The sequence below is a fragment of the Marmota flaviventris genome, chromosome 17 (genome assembly GCF_047511675.1).
Source record: "Marmota flaviventris isolate mMarFla1 chromosome 17, mMarFla1.hap1, whole genome shotgun sequence".
Lineage (NCBI taxonomy): Eukaryota > Metazoa > Chordata > Mammalia > Rodentia > Sciuridae > Marmota > Marmota flaviventris.
Window position 1 is genome coordinate 73,246,684 of NC_092514.1, and position 21,099 is coordinate 73,267,782.

Here is a 21,099-nt window from a genome sequence, read left to right on the forward strand (position 1 = left end):
CTTCAGATTGTGTGATGGTAAACATCTGAAAGCTTTGCCCACTGTCTAAAACCTATTTAGCAACTCCTTTTTCATCCCAGAGAGGTCATGGAGCCTCAGATTTAAAACAATTAGACCTCTGTTGCTAGAAAGACTTAGGACTTTTAAGTTTTTAAGGACTTGAAATCCTCTACAGAATATTTAAATAGGAATAGGGGCTACATATCATTATAATGCAAGATGCCTGATACAAATACCAATGACACTAGCAGGGCACCTACTACCAGAGAAGGCCCACCTGTCAGACTTTATAGGACAGAGAAGATTCAAATGCTAGGTCTAATAAGCAAGCCAATACATAACCCAACTTAAAAATGGACAATTTATTTGAGCAGACATATCTTAAGAAGATAGGCAAATAGCTAATAAGACATGAAAAGATGCTCAACATCATTAGTCATTAGGGAAATGCAAATAAATATCACAGTGCACTAACTTCATACCTCCTAGGATGGCTGTAAACTAGACTACTGACAATCATAAGTGCTGGTGAGGATGGAAAGACAGGAGCCCACCTGCATGACTGATAATGGCATGGTGGTGCAACTCTCTGGAAAGCAGTTTGGCAATTGCTCCAAGGGGTAAATAAAGGTTTACCAATTCTTCTCCTGGGTATAATACACAAGAGAACTGAAAATATATGCCCACACAAAAATGCTCAGTGCAGCACTATTCAGAGCAGGTCAAAAATGAAACCACCAAATGTCTATCAACTAATGAAAGGATAAACAAAATGTAGAATGTTCATACCAATGGAATATCACCTGGCCATAAAAAGGAATAAGTTCTGATATGTGCTACAACATGGATAAACCTTAAAAAATATCATAAGAAGCCAGACACAAAACGCTTTGTGTTGTTTTCATCTATTTATGTGCCATGCCCAGCACAGGCAAAGTCATAGACAGAACATGGTTACCAGGGGTTGGGAGGGGGAGGGAAGAGGGTTGTGATTGTTGATGGGTATGGGTGATGAAAATGTCCTAAAATGGACAGTGGTGATAGCTGTGCCAGTCCTTGAATATACTAAAAACCACTTGAAATGCATGCTTTACAAAGGGATTTTTAAAAAATATTTTTTCAGTTGTAGACGGACACAATATCTTTATTTATTTTTATATGGTACTGAGGATCGAACCCAGTGCAAGCGCCCTGCCACAAAGCAAGCACTCTGCCATTGAGCCACAAACCCAGCCCCTTACAAAGGGATTTTACAAATCCCTTTTTAAAAAACGGATGTGAATTATCTCAAGAAACCTGTTTTGTTTGTTTTAGGATAAACCAAGTTGAGCTGCAGCTGCCTGGTTCCATGGTTTTTAACGTAGGATGCTTTCTGTTTTCTTTTTAAAGTAAAGCCCCATCAATCCTTTGTATTAGATTCTGCATTTCAAGTTAAATACCAAAACCCATCTCAACTCTAATGAAATCATTAGGAAACTACCATCAGCACAACTAACCCCTGTGCCTCTAAGATCTGATGGGAATCTTAGTCTTCTGTTTGTGGCTACTATCAACCATCATCTAAACCACAAAGCCACTGAAGTCTTTAGTTCCTTGACTATAAAATAAAGGGGTCCAATCAGGCTACCCTGGCATCCTGTCCAGTCCCTTCATGAACTCTGACATCTACACACAGCCACAGCTCCTTGGGCTTGGGCAAGGATGCCATCTGCAGCTACACTTGGCAGCTGAAAACACCCTCCTGATCTGACATGGGCTACACAGAGGAGAAGAGCATGAGGTCCAGGATCCAGGGGACATTCGACATGGAGGAAACACCCTATCTTGGGAATCACTGGGCTCACATGTCTCCCTGGAAATTGTAAAGGACAGTATAACCCTACGACTACAGCTGTGCTATGTGAGAAGCATCTCACTGGACTCTTAATGAGGTTAATTCCCCATCCCGGGAAAGGAAATAGAACCTGCTACATTGGACCACAGTTTGCATCTGCCTTTTTTTTTTTCTTTAAATATTTTTTTAATTGTAGATGGACTTTAATTTTATTTGTTTATATGTGGTGCCGAGAATCGAACCCAGTGCCTCACACATGCTAGCTCTACCACTGAGCCACATTCCCAGCCCTATTTTGCATTTTATTTAGAGGCAGGGTCTCACTGAGTTGCTTTAGTGCCTCACCATTGCTGAGGCTCACTTTGACTTGCAATCCTCCTGCCTTAGTCTCCTGAACCTCTGGGATTATAGGCATGCACCACTGGCTATTTTTTTTTTTTTTTTTAAATATTCCCCCTCCCGGGATCTTTTGATTCAAAAAGCCCTATGAGACCCGTTCCCCCACCACCCCTCAGTGACACCCTGACTATGGAGAATCCCTGTCCCAGAAGAAGGGCTGTGTAGTGCCCAGCAAGGCATACTGGATTCCTACACTATTCTACAAAGAGCAGAGCTGGCCTCTTCCTCAAGTGACAGCATGCTGGATCCAACTGAGCATCCTGGCACAAAGGGTGACACTGCAGACAGAAGAAGGGAAGCAACATGCCTAGACAGCCCCGAGGGACAAGATGTACCAGGTCGGGCGGGAACTGCCACAACAAGACTAAAGAGAAAGTCTCAAAATGAACCCAGGTTTGACTGAACCCAAAGCTACGACCCTGCAAGTGCTGAACAGCTATACCCAGAGCTACTACTATATGGAAAAAATTAAAATACAAGACAGACGCAGGATGCCTGTAGTTCCCGCTACTTGGGAGGCTGAGGCAGGAAGATCACACGAGCCCATGAGTTTAGGGCCACCTGGCAACAAAGCAAGACCACAACCCAAATTAGACAGAGACACACACACACACACACACACACACACACACCCCACACACACTGGAGTATGCATACAGGGAAATGATAGAAAGAAGACAAACATTTCACTACATATTCTTTTTTTTTTTTGCGGCGGCGGGGGGGGGGCGGGGGGGGGGTGCCAGGGGTTGAACTCAGGGGCACTCAACCACTGAGCCACATGCCCAGCCCTATTCTGAATTTTATTTAGACAGGATCTCACTGAGCTGCTTAGCACCTTGCTGTGGCTAAGGCTGGCTTTGAACTCATAATCCTCCTGCCTCAGCCTCCAGAGCTGCTGGGATTACAGGTGTGAACCACTGTGCCCAGCTTATATTCTTTTTTTTTTTTTACACAATGCCTTTATTTTTATGTGGTGCTGAGGATCAAACCCGGGTCCTGTCCGTGCTAGGTGAGCGCTCTACTGCTGAGCCACAGTCCCAGCCCCTCCCAGCTTATATTCTTTTAAACCTTTTTTGAATGTTGTGCAATTTTCTATATTAACTATGATAGAGCACTTGCCTAGGCACTGCAAAAAAGGAATAAGTGATAAGTGTATAAGGAAACATATGTTTAACTTGACTTAAATATTATACAATGTATACATGTATTGCAACATCACATGGTTACCTCTTTAATATGTATATTTTTGTTTGTTTGGTACCAAGGATTGAACTCAGAGGCACTCAACCACTGAGTCACATCCCCAGCCCTTTTTCTTTTTTTTTTTTTTTTGAGAGAGAGAGAGAATTTTTTAATATTTATTTTTTAGTTTTCAGCAGACACAATATCTTTATTTGTATGTGGTGCTGAGGATCGAACCCAGCGCTGCACACATGCCAGGCAAGCCCGCTACCGCTTGAGCCACATCCCCAACCCTCCCCAGCCCTTTTTGTATTTTTATTTAGAGACAGGGTCTCACTGAGTCGCTCAGGGCCTAGCTAAACTGTTAAGGATGGCTTTGAACTCACAATTCTCCCGCCTCAGCCTCCCAAACCACTGGGATTACAGGCATGGGCCATTGTGCTTCCTCTAATACGGATCATTTTTACGTTTTTATGTATCTGTTAAAAAACAAGGCTGGGGGTGTAGCACAGTGGTACTTCTCTGGCATGAGCAATGCTCTGGGTTCAGTCCCTAGCACTGCAAAAATAAACAGTATTATGGGACAGAAAATTAGCAGTATTCCCTCTAGACGTTCAATCTTATTTTCAATTACATTCATTTCCCCATAACATGGAAAGGGAAGTGGGGCTAAACTATTCCCCAGGCAGCAGTCACAGTTGGTCAGAGACTCCACCCAGAACCTCTCAAAGGTGAGTACATTCCTTCCCCCACAACTAGAGGAGTCTGTTTTTTTTTTTTTTTTTCTATTTGCAGATACCAAGCAATCACAGGTTTGCACGTTCATCCCAACCCCATGTACCACCTTCCCCTTCTGGCTCACTTAAGGCACGAGTCCAGCCCTATGTGTAGAGACACATTCCCTGGGTTGAAGGCACAACAGACTAGCCTGTACCCCAAAGAAACATCCCAGCACAGGTATAGTCAACTGAAGGTCCCACCAGCTGACCAAGTACCAGCCTTCCTGAGGCTGGGAATCTCATGTGTACTGCCACAAATCTTCATCTTCATGCAGAAAACAGGCATCACAAGACAGATGGAAAATGGGTGGCATTTTTTAGGATGGCAAGTAAAATTAATCAAAGGTCTTTTAAATGTACCTAGTAACTCCATCTAGGAATTCATTTAAGAAACCTAAAAATGCAAAAATGTAACAAAAGTATGAAATAAAAATGTAATGATATCAGAATCCCATTATTTAAAACTGAAAACAAATTAACTGGTCAAGGGGGATTGGTTAGCCAGGTATGGTGGTACACACCTGTAATCCCAGTGACTCAAGAGGCAGGAGAATTGCAAGTTTAAGTTCAGCTTCAGCAATTTAGCAAGGCCCTAACAACTCAGCAAGCCCCTGTCTCAAAATAAAAAATACAAAAGGGCTAGGGACGCAGTTCAGAGGTTGAGTGCTCCTGGGTTAAATTCCCAGCATTAAAAAAAAAAAAAGGGGGGGGGCTGGGGATGTGGCTCAAGTGGTAGCGCGCTCACCTGGCATGCGTGCGGCCCGGGTTCGATCCTCAGCACCACATACAAACAAAGATGTTGTGTCCGCCAAAAACTAAAAAAAAAATAAATATTAAAATTCTCTCTCTCTCTCTCTAAAAAAAAAAAAAAAAAGACTGTATACATTCAGAAAAAACAGGAAATTTCCTGACACAGAAACACATCGCCTGTGAACATCCAACTCAGGAGCACTATGGGCAGGACCAAAGCTAGTCTCCTGAAAAAGAGCAGTCCACTGGCCTTTCTGATCTGTGCCAAGGACTTAGTCTGTATGTCTAATAAACACTAACCCCACTGCACCTGAAAAGAGCAATGGCACTGTGTGCTCAAACTGCTGCCCCAGGAAGTTTATGAGGGCCCTTGAAGTACAGATTATGTATGAGGGCCCTTGAAGTACAGACTATATTACAAGAAAGAGGCAGGAAGAAAACCATGGCTACTCCAAAAGCATGCAGGATGAGCGGACCAACTTAAGCCCACAGGCTGAGGTGTCCCTGGCAAGGTGTCAACCATGCTCTGCAAGGGTTGTAACAGGACTCTTGGCAAGTTCCAGAGAGTAACCCATGAGCGGCAGAGCCCCAAGCTCCAGGCAGTGATGAGCACAATCTCAGCCTCCTGTTTCTGCAGGGCTGCAGAAGGCTTGGCATTGAGACCCAGTCTGAGCAAGGTCATGGTGGCAAAGGGCTTCTAGTTCCTGATGTTCTTTACCTTTAAAACACACTGGGGAATGATTCCTTTGGTTCAGGCCTATGAGAATCAGGGTAACATCAAGGTGAGGGAAGATGCCAAGCAATTACAAAGGGTTTTCCTGGGCTGAGGCAGGAGAATTGCAAGTTAAAGTTCAAGGAGGGGACACCTGCACTGTAATGAGTCTGACAGGTTTCAATGCAGGTGACAGTCTGTTTTTGGAAAAGATGCCTTATAGAACACTAATCAACAGAGAAGACTACATCTGACTTTAAAGCTTCCACTCTTCAGTGGAAGCACAGCTAGGTACTGCAAAGAGCCCTCCTGAACACCTGCAAACAGATTCTTTTGGAATCTGACCCATTTGTATAGTTTATTAGGAGATGACACAAGAAGGTTAGAATTAGCACAGTATGTGCTTTTCTAAACAGAAATATTTATATGTGTAAAAAAAGAGTAACCATCCACTGAAATATGTAATAAAATGCAGGTAGCAGGGCACAGTGGTGCACACTTGTAATCCTAGCAACTGGGGAAGCTGAGGTAAGAGTATTGCAAGTTTGAGGCCAACCTGCATATCTTAGCAAAATTCTCAGCATTTTTTAAATTTTTTTTTTGGTACTGGGGATTGAACCCAGCGGCACTCAACCACTGAGCCACCTCCCCAGACCTTTTTTTAAATTTATTTTTTTGAGACAGAGCCACTAAATTGGTTAAGACCTCACTTAGTTATTTTTTTTTAATATTTATTTTTTAGTTTTTCAGCGGACACAATATCTTTTGTTTGTATGTGGTGCTGAGGATCAAACCGGGGCCGCACGCAGGCCAGGCAAGCGCACTACCGCTTGAGCCACATCCCCAGCCCCAAGACCTCACTTAGTTATTGAGGCTGGCTTTGAACTTAAGACCCTCCTGTCTCAGCTTTCCAAGCTGCTGGGATTACAGGCATGCACCACCAAGCCTGCCAATCCTGAGCAATTTAGCCAGACCCTCTCTCAAAACAAAAACTAAACAGGGCTGGGGATGTAGCTAGTAGTAAAAGCACCCAGGGTTAAATCCCCAGTACCCAAAACAAAACAAAAAAAAAACAGTTATCCTTGAGTGGTAGAGGGATATAGCTCAGTGGTAGAGCATCTGCCTAGCATGTATGGGGCTCTGGGTTCAATTCCTAGTACTACCCCACTCCATACACATAAAAATGCCACTTATTCTTGTTCTTGAATGGTAGAATTACAGGTACCTTTTTTTTTTCTTAACCAATTTATTTATTTATATATATACATACACATACACACACACACACACACACTTTTTTTTTTTTTTTTTATAAAAAAACAGGCTGAGCATCCCTAATCCAAAAATTTGAAATGGTCTGAAATTCTATTTAAAAAGTTTTGGATTCTGGCCAGGTACAGTGGCACATGCCTGTAATCCCAACAACTCAGTGGATTAAAGCAGGAGGATCATAGTTCCAGGCCAGCCTCAGCAACTTAGCAAGAACATGGCTTAAAATAAAAAGTAAAAAGGACTGGGGATGTGGCTCAGTGGCAGTGTCCTTGGGTTCAATCCCCAGTATACTCTCTCCCTGCCAAAAAAAAAAAAAAAAAAAAAAAGTTTTGGATTCTGGAGAATTTCATATTGAATTTTTTAGATTAGGGATGCTAACTGAGTAAAGTCTAATTAATATTCCCAAATTCAAAAAACTCCAAAATCTGCAACATTTCTGGTCCCAGGCATTTTAGATAAGGATACCCAACCTGTATTAAGGGTATATAAGTAACTTAGCAATCAGGATGGAAGACAAATAAGCAAAAGATACCAGCAATTTTTTTTTTCAATGCTGGATCATTAGATACTGAAAAATGGCCCTTAAGCCCAGTCTTTTCTGGCCTGCTGACCCCAGGTTCTAAGAGTGGGGCCCACACCCCAGCCCTAACTACCACATCCCACCTCAAACTGGGACCCAGGATTGCTTGTAATTTCTAGAGTGCCTCTTAGAAAGTATCTGACGTGACCCCTTCTCTCTGGCATCAGAACCTATTGGCCATACCCACCTTCCTGAACAAGTCTCAAGAAAAGCTAACTCCCAGGACAGGAAATGAAATGGAAAGGTTCATTAGGAGGGTAATTCCCAACACCCAAAGGCAACTATGCTGAATGCAAAGCAGCATCCTGGATGGGATCCTGGAGCAGAAACAGGGCAGAAACGGAAACAAATCCAAGTCAAAATGTGCAATTCCGTTAAAGATGTGGGAACAAAGTTAATTTCTTACTTTGGGCAAATAAACCACAGCCTGTAAGAGGTTATATAGGGGAAACTGGGTGAGGGTATATGAGGACAATTTATAGGATCTTTATAAAAAACTTATATATAAATACAATGATTAGGGCTTGAAACAGGACAGCAAGAAGCAAAAAGCAGGGGACAGACTGAACACCCAATTCCAAGGAAGGTATCTTTCATCATAGTGAAGTTGCCAGGCCATCTGATTCACAGTCCGTTCAACACAGAATCTTCCACTTGCTCTGGTCCTCTGTCCACGCTGATCTCCTTCTATTGGACACCCACTTGGCCACGTACACTACACCCTGAGTCTCTTTTGTGTTTCCCTGTGTCATTCTCCTAGGGTAAGTAACCATGGGTCGACCATGAATATCTACTACTTTCACAAAACCTTTTTCTAAAAGCTATATATATAGTGATTTGTTGAGTTGTTTAATGGATACAGAGTTTCAGATGAGATGATGAAAAAGTCCTGGAGATGGTATGATGGTTGCACAGCAATGTGAATGAACCACTTAATGTTCCTGAACTTTTAATTTAAAAATGGTTCAAGTGGGGTAGCTCAGTCGTAGAGCACTTGCTTAGCATGTGTGAGGCCCTGGGTTCGATCCTCAGCACCACATAAAAATAAATAAAAATATTGTGTCCAACTATTAAAAAAAAAAAAACACAAGACCCTTGTTCCATCCCCAACATTACGCGCGCGTGCGCGCGCGCGCGCACACACACACACACACACACCTTAAGGTGGAAAATTTTGTTCAAATTATTTTAGCAGAATTAAAAAGACAGCCCCCCACCGCCCACACACAAAACAAATCTCAGTGGTTCCTCATCTCTCTCCTGATTATCTGAAGGCCCAGCATGACGATACACTGATTCTTCCCTGTCTCCTTCCTCCCCACACACTCCTGGACTGTGCTGCATGCCAGGTCGTGGAATGTTTGCTAGTCCCAAACACTCTTCATGCCTTGGAGCCCCATCTGAAAAACTTTCCCACCCACCCTATCTTTCTCTCTACCACACTGCTCTAATTCAAAGCTTGATCACAACTGTCCCAATTTTACAGGGGTGTTAGATCCAATGTTCTAAATGAGCATCATTAAATTATGTTCAAAAAAACCCCCACAATCTATCAGTAAACCCCAACACAGTCAGCTTTTCCCCTTGTTCTGGAAAAGACAGCCACTTCTCCACTAGGTACTGGATAAAGGGGTTGGTTCACACTTAGGGCCACCATGTTTGAAATATCAGCACTTTTATCACTCCATGCCATGCAAATATGTGATGTCATGCAAATTAAATGCACATAAGAAAGCTCACCTAAAACTGCCAAGAATTTCTGACTGATCTCCAGTTCCCCTACCCAATCCACCCATGAACTGCTGTCAGATCATCACTGCAAAGTTTGGAGATACATGTTGTTTTGTAAAAATACAATCCCTAACTCCTGCATCTGTCATCAAAGACCTACATGCCACATAGCAAACACAATGCAAAATATGATATGATGCAGGGCAACTGACCAGGTGGCTGTGGGTGCAGTCAAGATTTGACCTGAGCATTTCCACTCACTTCCTGACCCTGGGCAGAACTCAGACCTCTCTTCGTCTGTGACATAACACACCTGTTTCACAGGGCTCTGCCAATGAAGCTTAAAAAAAGCACACATAGGGCTCGGAACACAGTGGTGCACAGAAGTTTCCATGATGACCATTCTCTGCAGTCAAACCTGATCTCACCTGCACTCTCTTGCTTCCATCCCACCTCCAGCTCAGTCGTGCTCAAGAACTGGTTCCAGGGTCCCAAGACCTTTTAGGAGATCCAAAATCAGAGCTCTTACCAGTCAACACTAAGAGGGCAGCTGCCCTTTGCACTCTATCCTCTCACAGTTCCCATGTGCTAGTCTTCAGAGGCCTCATGATGTGTGGTGATGCCATTGCTCAGAGGCTAACAGACTGTGCCTGGTGTTCTTGGGCTCTGAATTGTCCTAACTCCTTATATGGTGAAACATTAATAGATACAACCCATATAAACAGGAGCTCACTGGGGTCCTCAGGATGTAAGTTGAAGAAGCTCTGAGGCCTAAGTGAGGAAGTGCTCAAGTGTACCACTTCTCCACCTGTCCCTCCAACTTCCTGACTCAGCTGCCTGGATGCAAACTAATCTCCTGGTCTAGGTGTATGTCCCTCTACCACCGCTTTCCAGGCTCTTCTCTTCCACCCCCACGAAAACTGCTCCTAAGCACCCCCCGCCATGTTAACACCCTTCACCTAGGCTCAGCCCTTGCCACTTTCGAGTAGCCATGCATTTACCCATTCAGCAGGTCTCCCTGAGCACCTATGTGGGGCCAGTGCTCTCCAGCACTGGGTGTACAGTAGAGCACTTCCCTTACCTTCTGGCTGGGAGGACAGCGAGAAGGACATGGAGCAGTACCATCTCAGATGCTGCCAGGTGCTATCAAGAAAGTAGGGCTGAATAGGGGATCAGAGGGTGGCTTTCCTCCTACCAGACTAAGGCTGAGGAGCAGCGCAATGCAATACAGCTGCCACTGTTGTCAAATGTACAATAACTTCTTAGTAATTTTCATACAGATTAAATGTTAATATCATGAAATCATTGGGCCAATTAAAATAGTATTAAGACTACTTATGGGGCTGGGACGTAGCTCAGTGGTAGAGCATTTGCCTAGCATGTGTGAGGCACTGGGTTTGATCTTTAGAACAAAAATAAACAAAACAGGGCTGGGGATGTGGCTCAGTGGTAGAGTGCTCGCCTAGCATGCATGAGGCTGTGGGTTCGATCCTTGGCACCACATTTAAAATATAAATAAAATAAAGATATTTTTAAAAATAAAAAATAAACAAAACAAAGGCATTCTGTCCATCTACAGCTACCTTAAAATATAAAACAAAACAAACTACTTTTGCCTGTTCCTATTTACTTTTTCCGACAAAGCTCACATTACATCTCTACTGGTCAAGACACTTCTAGAGCACAGGTGAGCAGACTACAACCTGAAGGCTGAATCCAGCTTATGCCTTTTATTTTTTTAAATAAAGTTTTATTGCAACATAGCCTGCACAATGTTTGCTTCGTATTTCTGGGTGCTTGTGTGTCGCGATGGTAAAGTTGAGGGGCTGTGAAGGAGATGGTAGAGCCTGCAATGTCTAAATCATTCACCATTTGGCCCTTCCTAGGAAGTCTGTGGGTCCCTGAGCTGGAGGGCCAGGGAATCTCCACTGTCCAAAGCATCTGGTTCAGTGTAGGGGAAGCTGTGTAGCTAGTGAAAAGAACTTGTACCCTGCAGCACAAACAATCCTGGGTTCAAATCTGGCCTGTCTCTTTCTAGCTCTGTGGCATTGGGCAAATCATAGGCACTATCTGGATTTCAGTCTCTCCCTCTCTAAAATGGGGCACATGGGAAGCATGGGTTAAAACTGTGTGGCCTCCAGCAGAAGTCCACTAAGACTGGCTGGATCAAAGCAATTTCACTAAAATGGTGAACGATCATTTTCCTCTTGACTGCTTGCATTATATCGCTAACAACTAGCACATTTCCATCCTAAAAAAAATGCAATTCACTGAAACTTCTTAGCAACAGTTGGGTTAATAATAATTGTCAGCAAGCAGTGAGGAGGGGAAGAGGAAGCAGAGAGAGCTGCCTGATTATTAGGGTCACCTTATCGATTTCCTGTCCTTCTGTGGCCCTTTTGATGATTTCTGATTCATTAACACTGGCACTAGAAAAACAAGAAGACAAAGACCTCAAATCAATTACATACTAGAATATGGGGAGAAGAAAAAACCAAAACCTACTGACATTCCTGGTTTTTTGGTACTGGGGATTGAATTCAGGGGTGCTTAACCACTGATCTGCCTTCCCAGCTCTTTTTGTATTTATTTAGAGACAGGGTCTTGCCAAGTTCCTTAGGGCCTTGTTAAATTTCAGAGGCTGGCTGTGAACTTGTGATTCTCCTGCCTCAGCCTCCTAAACTGCTGGGATTATAGACATGTACCACTGCGCTGGGCCCATCCCTAGTTTTGGAAGAACTGTAGATCATCAGTGCAATTCAGAGGGCAGGCAGCAGCAGCAGCATCACTAGACACCTGTTAGATACAAGGAGAGTCCCAAGTGATGGTATGAACAGTGCCTCAGAGAGGTGCTGGTCTAGACTGTATTTATTCATGTTCTTCTCACTTCTCCTACCACGGATACACTGATAAACAGAGGGGTTATTATCTTTCTTTTTTGGCAGTGCTGGGGATTGAACCCAGGACCTGGCATGTGCTAGGCAAGGGGCCCTACCACTGAGCATCAGCCCCAACCCACCTTATCCATTTTAAAAACATGGTTCCATGTTTCTTCAAAGCGATAGGCCTGGCAATAACCACTGCAACTCCTGGTGGCACTCTTGGCCTCTGCCCCAACCAGGGTCTCGGCTCAGGCAGAGCATAAAGCCCCAGCTACCATCCTGCTCCACCTGCAGCTGGGTTGGTATTCTTCCCAGCAGAGGTGGCATGCCCCTCAGGTGAGGACTAGATACTGATCACCACTCAGGAAACATACGTGCATCGCCCAAGTATTTTCAGGACGGTTTACGACTGCTTGGCACAACAGACAGGCATTCTCCCTGCTGGATAAGTGAGCGCCCAAGAGGCTGGGTGCTCCCACCTGGGTGTGGCAGTTACTACAGAAGCTAGAACTCGGGCTGCTTGGGAACATCAAACCGGTGACCTCAGAGCTGTAATGTCGAGGACTTGGTGACCCAATGTAGTGACAACTGGCAGATTTTTCACTGGACACAGCCTCAGCTGACATACAGCCTATGCTCCTGGCCCAGTGGCCAGGAGAGTGTCTCAAATTCTGCTGGGGCTCAACTCCAAACATGGGTGCATTCTCAGCTCTAGCTGGCTCTGTCCTAGCCCTCTGTGTACACACTATGCCGAGAAGACTCCTGATGGAAGTTGCTAAAATAGTAAACTACAATATGGTATGTTTTGATTAATCTGCTCTTCCTAGTATTAAGATGCCCATATGTGCCAGTGTTATTTTTCATAGTGCTCTCAAAAGAGCTCAGCTTGAGCAATAAATGACACGGTCAATTTGCCGGGACCAGGGGTGAAACTTGTTGACAAGGGTTCACACAGCTCCAGTAAAGACCATGAGGTGTCTGAAAGAAGACAAAGAAGATGCTATGAAGAATACTTCACAGGCAAGCAAGAAGGGGTAAACTCTGGTCTTTCACTCAAATGTTTCCCAAGAATCTCCATGTGCATCATTTAGGATTTACTGTCTCTTTCTCAAGAGTTTCCAGTCCAGGAGAAAGAACGTGGATGTGCCACAGGGCATTACAGGGCATTGCAGCCAGCTGGCTGGAGTCAAATGAAGAGGCAGGATGCGGCAGGACTGCAGATGAGGGGCCTTGACAATGGACAAGGGCGGGGTCCTGATACAGACCAAGCAGCCACCTGGGAGGTCAGTGTGTGGTGCTGTCACCCGGCTGAAACAGAGGCTGGATAGGGAGAAGGCCACACCAGTCCAGGTAGGCAAAGCAAACCAGAGTTACAGAAAGGGAACACAAGAACAAGATGCAAGATGCATTTTGTAAAAACACTGATGGCAAATTATAATGGGGGCCAAAGAAGGTAAATTTAAAATGATCCCAAATGTTCTGATTTTGAAGCTGTGAGCTCAAGTACTGAGGGGTGATGGATGGGCCATCATATCATGCCTGCTCCTAACAGAAATGCCTAAGGAGGAAACATATTTACACACATATACACAGAAAAAGCCATATAGTAGTCGACAGCTGCTGACTCATGATGGTTGGCAGTTAGTTATCAGTGGCTCAGTTTTTCAATTTTTCTGTACATTGAATTTTTTTCATATTAAAACCTGAGGGATTTTTTAAAAAATTCCAGACTTGGGGCTGGGGAACGGGCAGCAACAATCCCAAAGTTTTATACCCTCAAAATGTGAGGTTCTAGATGGTAGGATGGAGCTATCAAGTAAGCAGCTGGGAATGTGAGATGCAGAGTGAAAGTAATCTAAATGCAGGTACCAGGTGCACTAAAACAACAACCACAACAGGGAGAGACGAGAAGAGGCAGGTGCTGGGGAAGTTCTCATCTCTGGGAAAACAGGAAGAAGATTAAAAGCAAAAAAAGAAAACTTTGGTACAGTCAAGCAAAATGAAACCCCAGAACCCGAAGACAGGCCCAATGGAGGACCAGGGCAGAGAAAATGTCAGAAATGCAGCGACCAGGAAGCTGGCAGGCATTTGTGCGCTTCGGGAAGCCAGTATGCTTAGTGTATCAGAGGCCAAACGGGGTGCAGGTCATAGGGAACTAGAGCCAGATACCCATTTATACCTGCAGAGCACTGGGATGGCCCAAAAGAAGGGACAGATGCCTTCCTCCTTGGCTAGAAGATGACGTCATCAACCTTCAGGGCCCTCAAAATCCCTTAAGTAATTAAAAGAAGCAGATAAATACACGAATGCTCCTAGCACTGCATGTGCCAAGTCTGATGCTCTCCAAAGCCATACAGAGAGACATGATCTGTGGGTCTATAAACTTCCTACCTGCATGTCAGGGACCAGCAAACCCAGTCCAGTGAACAGGCAGTTTCACCAGTCCACACACCCCAGCAGCAGCTCCCACTAAAAATCAGAATTACACCAAAGAAGATCATCAGAGCTGCAATGTGTCACAGGCCAGCTTCCACTTGCAGGATGCAAATGAAGGACGCTCTTTTTGAGGGTGCCTGCAGGAAATCTGTCGGTGCTGGCTGGGGATTTTCATCTTATTTGTTGGGTAGGATTTTCATCTTATTTGTCGGGTAGGCTTTTTTCTTCCCCAAAGTATGACTCAGTATCTTAAATTTTTCACTTGAAATTGCCATAGTCAAGGATTGTATCCCAGATATGTCTGAGCTATCAATTTGAACCCAAAGTGACCTGGCAAGTGTCTCACTCCCTTGACCAAACTGCAGAACAGTAAAGGCTGCTGCAGTGTCTCAAAACAGGCAAACACGTCAAAAGTTCCCTAACCAAATAACCAGATTTAACCCCAAAATGACATTCGCTTCAATATTTATTGCCAGGTGAATACTTTTAAGTGGTTTATCATTTGTCCACAATATTTAAAACACAGAAAACTGCTTTTCACAATCTTGCTTTAGAAGAACATAGCTGTGCTTAGGGGACCTCTGGGTCACCTGAACACAAGTGACTAGGCTCCATTCAATGAGGTCAGCGTGGGTTGAAGGACAAATGACCTTGGAGAAGATAATCTCAGATGGTTATCCATTAACATGTCTCAATTTTATTCTGAGCTACAAAAACATTCCAGTAAGCATTTTGCTCTCCCCTGCCCGTAACCACATATGTCAGATGGTTCCTAATAGACCCCTGATAGTGGCTGAGAGGTTAGAACAGAAGCAATTCTGAATGGGATTCGAAAGTGCTGTGATGTGGATGCTGCAGCATTGAAGCCATGACCTTCCCTGGGCCTGGTGGCTGCTGCCCAAGCATACAGAGTCCCCTGAAGGAGCTAGAGTTAACAACACCAATATCCTGTTAGGATAGGTAAGTGACAGCACACTGTAAACTGTCAAGCACTTCATAAACATTCCTAGTTGCTGCTTTTCCCCTTTTGATGATCAATTTAAATTAGCCGAAGCAGACTAAACACCGGGAGGGCGATGCGCCAAAGCAGGAGCTCAAATTATGCCCTTCGGGGTGAAAACCCAGACTGCCCTGACTCCAACTCTGAAGGGACCACTAGGGGCAGCTGACACTGATCATGTGCCCAGCACTGTTGTAATGGCAATTCACATTACACATGACAACTATACCCCTTTTTAAAAGTACTGACCCTAAACAGGTTCCAGTGGATTCCATGAGGCCCAGTAGCTGGTAAATAGTTTAAAAAGAAAGAGAAAGTTCCTCTTGATAAAACAGGAAAATGAAAAAGAGAAAACAGGGACAACAGTGAAGTGGGATGAAAAAGGTACAAAAAGACCTCAAAAGCCTAAAGCAAAAAACACACAAAATGCAGGGCCACTGAAGGGAAGAGACACAGCCAAGGCGGGACACCTCTCCAGGAATCCTCCATCCCTGTCCATGACTCAGCATTCCCAGCAGGAGGAGGACAACCGCAGCCGCAGAGGGGACAGGAGGTCAAGCTAGAATTCCTGACACTGACCACTTTATTTTTTTGGTACCCGGGATCAAACCAGAGGCACTGAGGCACTCTAACACTGAGCCACATCACAGTCTTTATTTTTTTGAGACAGGGTCTCACTAAACTGAGCTTGCACCTGTGATTCTCTTGCAGCAGCCTCCTCAGGTGCTGGGATGACAGGCGGGACCACCACACGGGCCAGCACTGACCACTTCCAACCAAGAGGGCAATGCCAGCTACTGGGCATCTCCACACTAGTTTTGCTCCAGGAGGTGGAGGTGGAGGTAGAGGTGGAGACCAGAGCTGTTGGGATCAGACCAGAGCTGCTTTCATTCAGTGTTCTGGGGCAGTCAAGAAATAATACATGTTTTCGACAGTTATTCTGAAAATGAATGAGGGCAGGGAATGAAATGTGTGAACACAGCAGCATGTGGCAACAGGCCCTACTCCCCACCAGCTCCTGCCCATCACCTTCCGCTCCTCCCATCACCAACCTGCCCGTCCCAGTCTCTCACACCCTCCTCCCTCCCCACCTGGAGCTGCCTCCTACTCCACTAAGACATTCAATGTTTAAGGACTGGATGATTATGTCAACCACTGTTTTAACTCCTGTTTGATCACAGTACTTGCTCAGATACAGCAAGCATGTACAAATCCTATACCTAAATATTCTCAGGTAAGAACATCAACTTTTACTTCAATTTGCATTTAGGTTCCTCCACTTATCAGCAGTATGATACCGGGCAAATTACTTAGCCTCTTCATTCCTCAGTTTCCTCCTCTGAAACATGGGGCTAATAATAGCACCTCACCGGTAGAGTTGTTGTGAGCACTAAATAAAACATACAAGACACTTGGAGTGCCTGGCACACAGTAGAGTCTATAATGTTAGACCTGTTACCATAAAACAAAAGCTGTACTCTACCATCCTGGTAATTCATAATCTCATTATCTGCTTTTGGGGAAATTTCAAAAGAAGTCTGCCGTACACTGGAAAGCACACAAACATACACAGGTAAATATTCATTCTACTCCCTCCTGGATGGAGGTTGGCAGCTGTTATTTTACAGGTGCATTACTACATTTCTTATAAAGTAGCAGAGATAGGAGGTTCATGAGTACTACTAAGCAGAGGCTTAATAATTCAGTTTCACAAGTTGACTCTTTGATGTAGTACCACCTTGTGAGGCAGGAAAGCAAAGTCCTGAAGGGAGAGGGTTAGCTCTGATTCTGATGGTCCACATCAGAATGTTGTCTGCTGATAACTAAGTAGCCATTTCAGGTGCAACCCAGTTACATTTCCGGTTACCCCATTTGTGCAGGCTCATTTCAAGGGCTAGAAGACAGACCTCAGACCTCAATGCAGTGAGAAAATGAGGCAGTGACTTGGCCAAGGTCATTCAGAGCAGGTGCTATCCAAAAGAGCACCCAAGGGTTTTGAGTATAATACATGCACCCCTCATCAGGTGAAAGGGCTCTTGAGTCAGGCAGTGACCAGACAGAAACACTGTGTGGCTTCTGAGACCTAGGAATTAGAAATGGGGTGGGAGACCAAGGGACAAAGAATAAAATCACAGAACAGCTGTTAAGAATCTCCAAGCTATGATCCCATCTGAATAAAATGCAATTTAGAAGCACTTAGTGCTGCATCTTGGTTAACCTTACATAACTTCTTCCTATTATATCACTGAGAACAATTGATTTTAATGGGACTGGCACCTGGACGAATGAGACAAACCTCTCATGCTATGATGCCACACCTAAATAGCTTTCCCCATGGAAATGCTGGCCTGAGGAGGAGCTGAAAATAAACAGAAAGCCAATTCCCAAGGGACTTGTCATCAAGGATGCTACACACACACCGCCTCCTCACAAAAGTGGGGTAATCACAAACAGCTTTAACTTAGACACTTGAACCTGGGGAGACTCTGAATGTTGCAGCAACTTAAAAGACAATGCACAAGAGATGGGAACAGCAAAAGAAGGTGAAAGCACAAACACACCCCACCAGAAGGAAAGCTGACCTTGAATGATAAGGGTTCCTTATAGGTGGCCACTCTGCCCAAGCAAGGCAGGTGGAGACCAGGAAGACCAGCCATGTCTAGCCAGTGCTCAGGGTGGTTTAAGAAGCTGTCAGCATCTGGCTTTATTCCAAAACTTTACTCAAAGGATGACCAGCAACAGGGAAGGGACAAGCCTTTGCAGAGGAGATCCATCTGGCATGGAAGAGTTTCAAGTGGACAGAAGGGCTACCAGGCTGAAGGCGTCAGAAGATGGAAGGGAGGAGACAGTGTGTAAGAGGCATTGGCCGCCAGCTTCTTTTAAGTCCCAGAAGCTTCATTTTAGCTGCTGGAAGTCTCAGGAACACAACCGTAAATCCAACAGCTTCGTGGAAGAACTGACTTGGTTTCTGCTACTCATTTCCCAGAGGTGGAGAAAAGAGTAGACTTGCTGCCATCTTTTCATCTCTGTAAATATGATCACTAAGACGTTAAACTGGGCTGGGGATGTAGGGCAGTGGCCCAGCATATGCAAGGCCCTGGGTTCAATCCCCAACATCACACATACACAACCTTTAAATTCAAAAACTAAAAATTAAGCCTTTATTCATTACCTCCAGTTGAACATGAAAACTACAAAAACATCCCAGTACCTAAGAAACACTCCACATTAAATGGACACTACTGAACAGATTCCAATAGGTGTCAACTTTTACAAACAAACAAAACAAAAGTTTCTCAAAACTATCACTACTTTATTATACCAATTGCTGGCTCTCAGATCTCATACCTAGATTAGCAATGCATAGAATCAGGACCTAAATGCTTATCTTGATCTTTCCTTATAGCACACTGCCACCTTGATGGAATGTACAAAGAATGGGAGGTAAGAAGGAAAACCTCCCCAAACCACAGTGCTGCAAGGTGCCAGGATCCACCCTACCACACTGATTAGTGGCCAACAGGGGACATTCAGCTGACTAGAGTCATCTGTGCCTATAGATTGTGGTGACAGACAGCTACCTATCAGGAATAAATTCACACAAATACACACACCCCAAAAAATGTTTTTTAAAGAATCAGACTAAACCTACTCTCAAGCCCTTAAAGAAAGATCTGGGACCTGCTACCTTAATTGGGCACTACATTCTACCACTTCCTTCAAATCCCCATGTCCCTTAGCTTTCTTTACATCCACAGGCTACAGAAACTACAAAGGCAAAGAAAACACCAACACCAGAGACAGAGAATGGGTTCCAACACACAAAGCAAGTCACAAAAGAGCAGCTTCAAAAACCCATCTAGGGGGCTGGGGTTGTAGCTGAGTAGTACAGAGCTCGCCTGGCACTGGGTTTGAGTCTCAACACCACATAAGAATAAATAAAGGTATTGTGTGCATCTACAACCAAAAAATAAATAAATATATATATATGTGTGTGTGTGTGTGTGTGAGAGAGAGAGAGAGAGAGAGACAGAGAGAGTGTGTGTATGTATGTATATGTAATTAAATCCATCTAAGCAGATGCCTTAAAGCTGTTTTCTATTTAACTCCAAAATAGGTATTTTAAGCCAAACTTTGTATAATTACACACAGGGGTGGGGGGTAGGCAGAACATAACTGTAAACAAAGTTAACCACCAAAGTCAAGATGAACAGGAATAACAACTGATAAACATGGCAGCTCCCAGCAGTGGGCTGGGCCGGCCTCCCTGAGTCTCAGGGCAGGAGGCCATGGCACACAAGACCAGGACTCTGAAGTCAAATAAGCTGCATTTCAAAAGTCACAGCCTCTAAAAATGATGGATTGGTGAAAAACATTTTAAAACTTAAGAAAGTCACTAGTGACCAAGCCAGGAGACACACACAGTATAAGGAGCAATAACCATCTTTTCCCAACAGGATACTTGTGGCAATTTTTAATATGTATTCTGCTGCAAAATGTTATACTTTCCAATTACTTTTATGGATGAACTTACAATTTGCTTTCCTAGTCAGAGAAGCTGTTTCTTGATTTGTATTTCTCTCAAGGGAAGTTGGTTCTGAAGTGTGGATCTGTAGCTGTGGACATATGTACATTAGTGTGAAAGAGACCCTGACAGTGTCAGCAGTCACTTTTGCCACTAGGAAATGGGTCACAGGCTCTTCTGGGGAGTGGGCCTTTTTCCTGTCCAAGCTTTTGTCACCACTCCCTTTGTAGTGTGGCACTAAGCCCCATTCCTCTGTAGCCTTTTGTCTCCCAGTATGAAAAACCCAGATTATTTTCTAAAGTGCCTCCTCTGAAATCAGACATCTTAACCTCCCAGGGACCTAATACAGTGCAGGCCTGACATGCTGAGAAATATTTTCTTGGGACTGGCGTGTAGCTCAGTGGTGGAGTTTGCCTAGTATGTGCTAAGTCCTGGGTTCAATCCCAGCACCGCAAAAAAAAAAAAAAAAAAAAAAAAATGTTTTCTTGAAGGAGAGGGGAGGGAGGAGAAGAAGAAGGGGTGTGAGATACAGAGGTGTGTGTGTGTGTGTGAATCACTGATAGGAATTCACACTCAGGAAAACAAGTCACCAAACCAACCTTAGTTCAAGGTTTCAGGTTTATGATGATAAATCCTTTTGTTTATAAAAACTGCTATATTCACCATCCTCATTCCAATGCCATATGAGAGTTGGGTATTTGCTTAACAGTCTTAGGCCAAGAAAAACCCTGTAGGTTTCCAAACTGGTCATCCTTCTCTCACCCTGGTTCTATATTGTTTTTTTTCAAGAAGTCCAAATGCACTTAGGAGCCATCAATCCCAGTCGCAGCTGTCACCATCTTCCCCAGTACTATTAATATCATGGCTGTGACTGTTAATGATTTTACTCACAAAGTTCCCGCAGCAATTACAATGAGGCAGCAAGGTAAAACAAAAAGAGGTTGGGTTGCTTCCCCATCACGTATTCTGCAATCCAGTGAACTTCCTGGGTTTTTACATGGGCTGGCGTTTTCA

At 44.1% G+C, this 21,099-nt stretch overlaps 1 protein-coding gene across 3 annotated transcripts in view; it reads right to left on the reverse strand.

The window, feature by feature from the left end:
• Ube2o (ubiquitin conjugating enzyme E2 O) overlaps positions 1-21,099 on the reverse strand; it is a 54,845-nt gene that overhangs the window by 32,851 nt on the left and 895 nt on the right. The window lies entirely within an intron of this gene.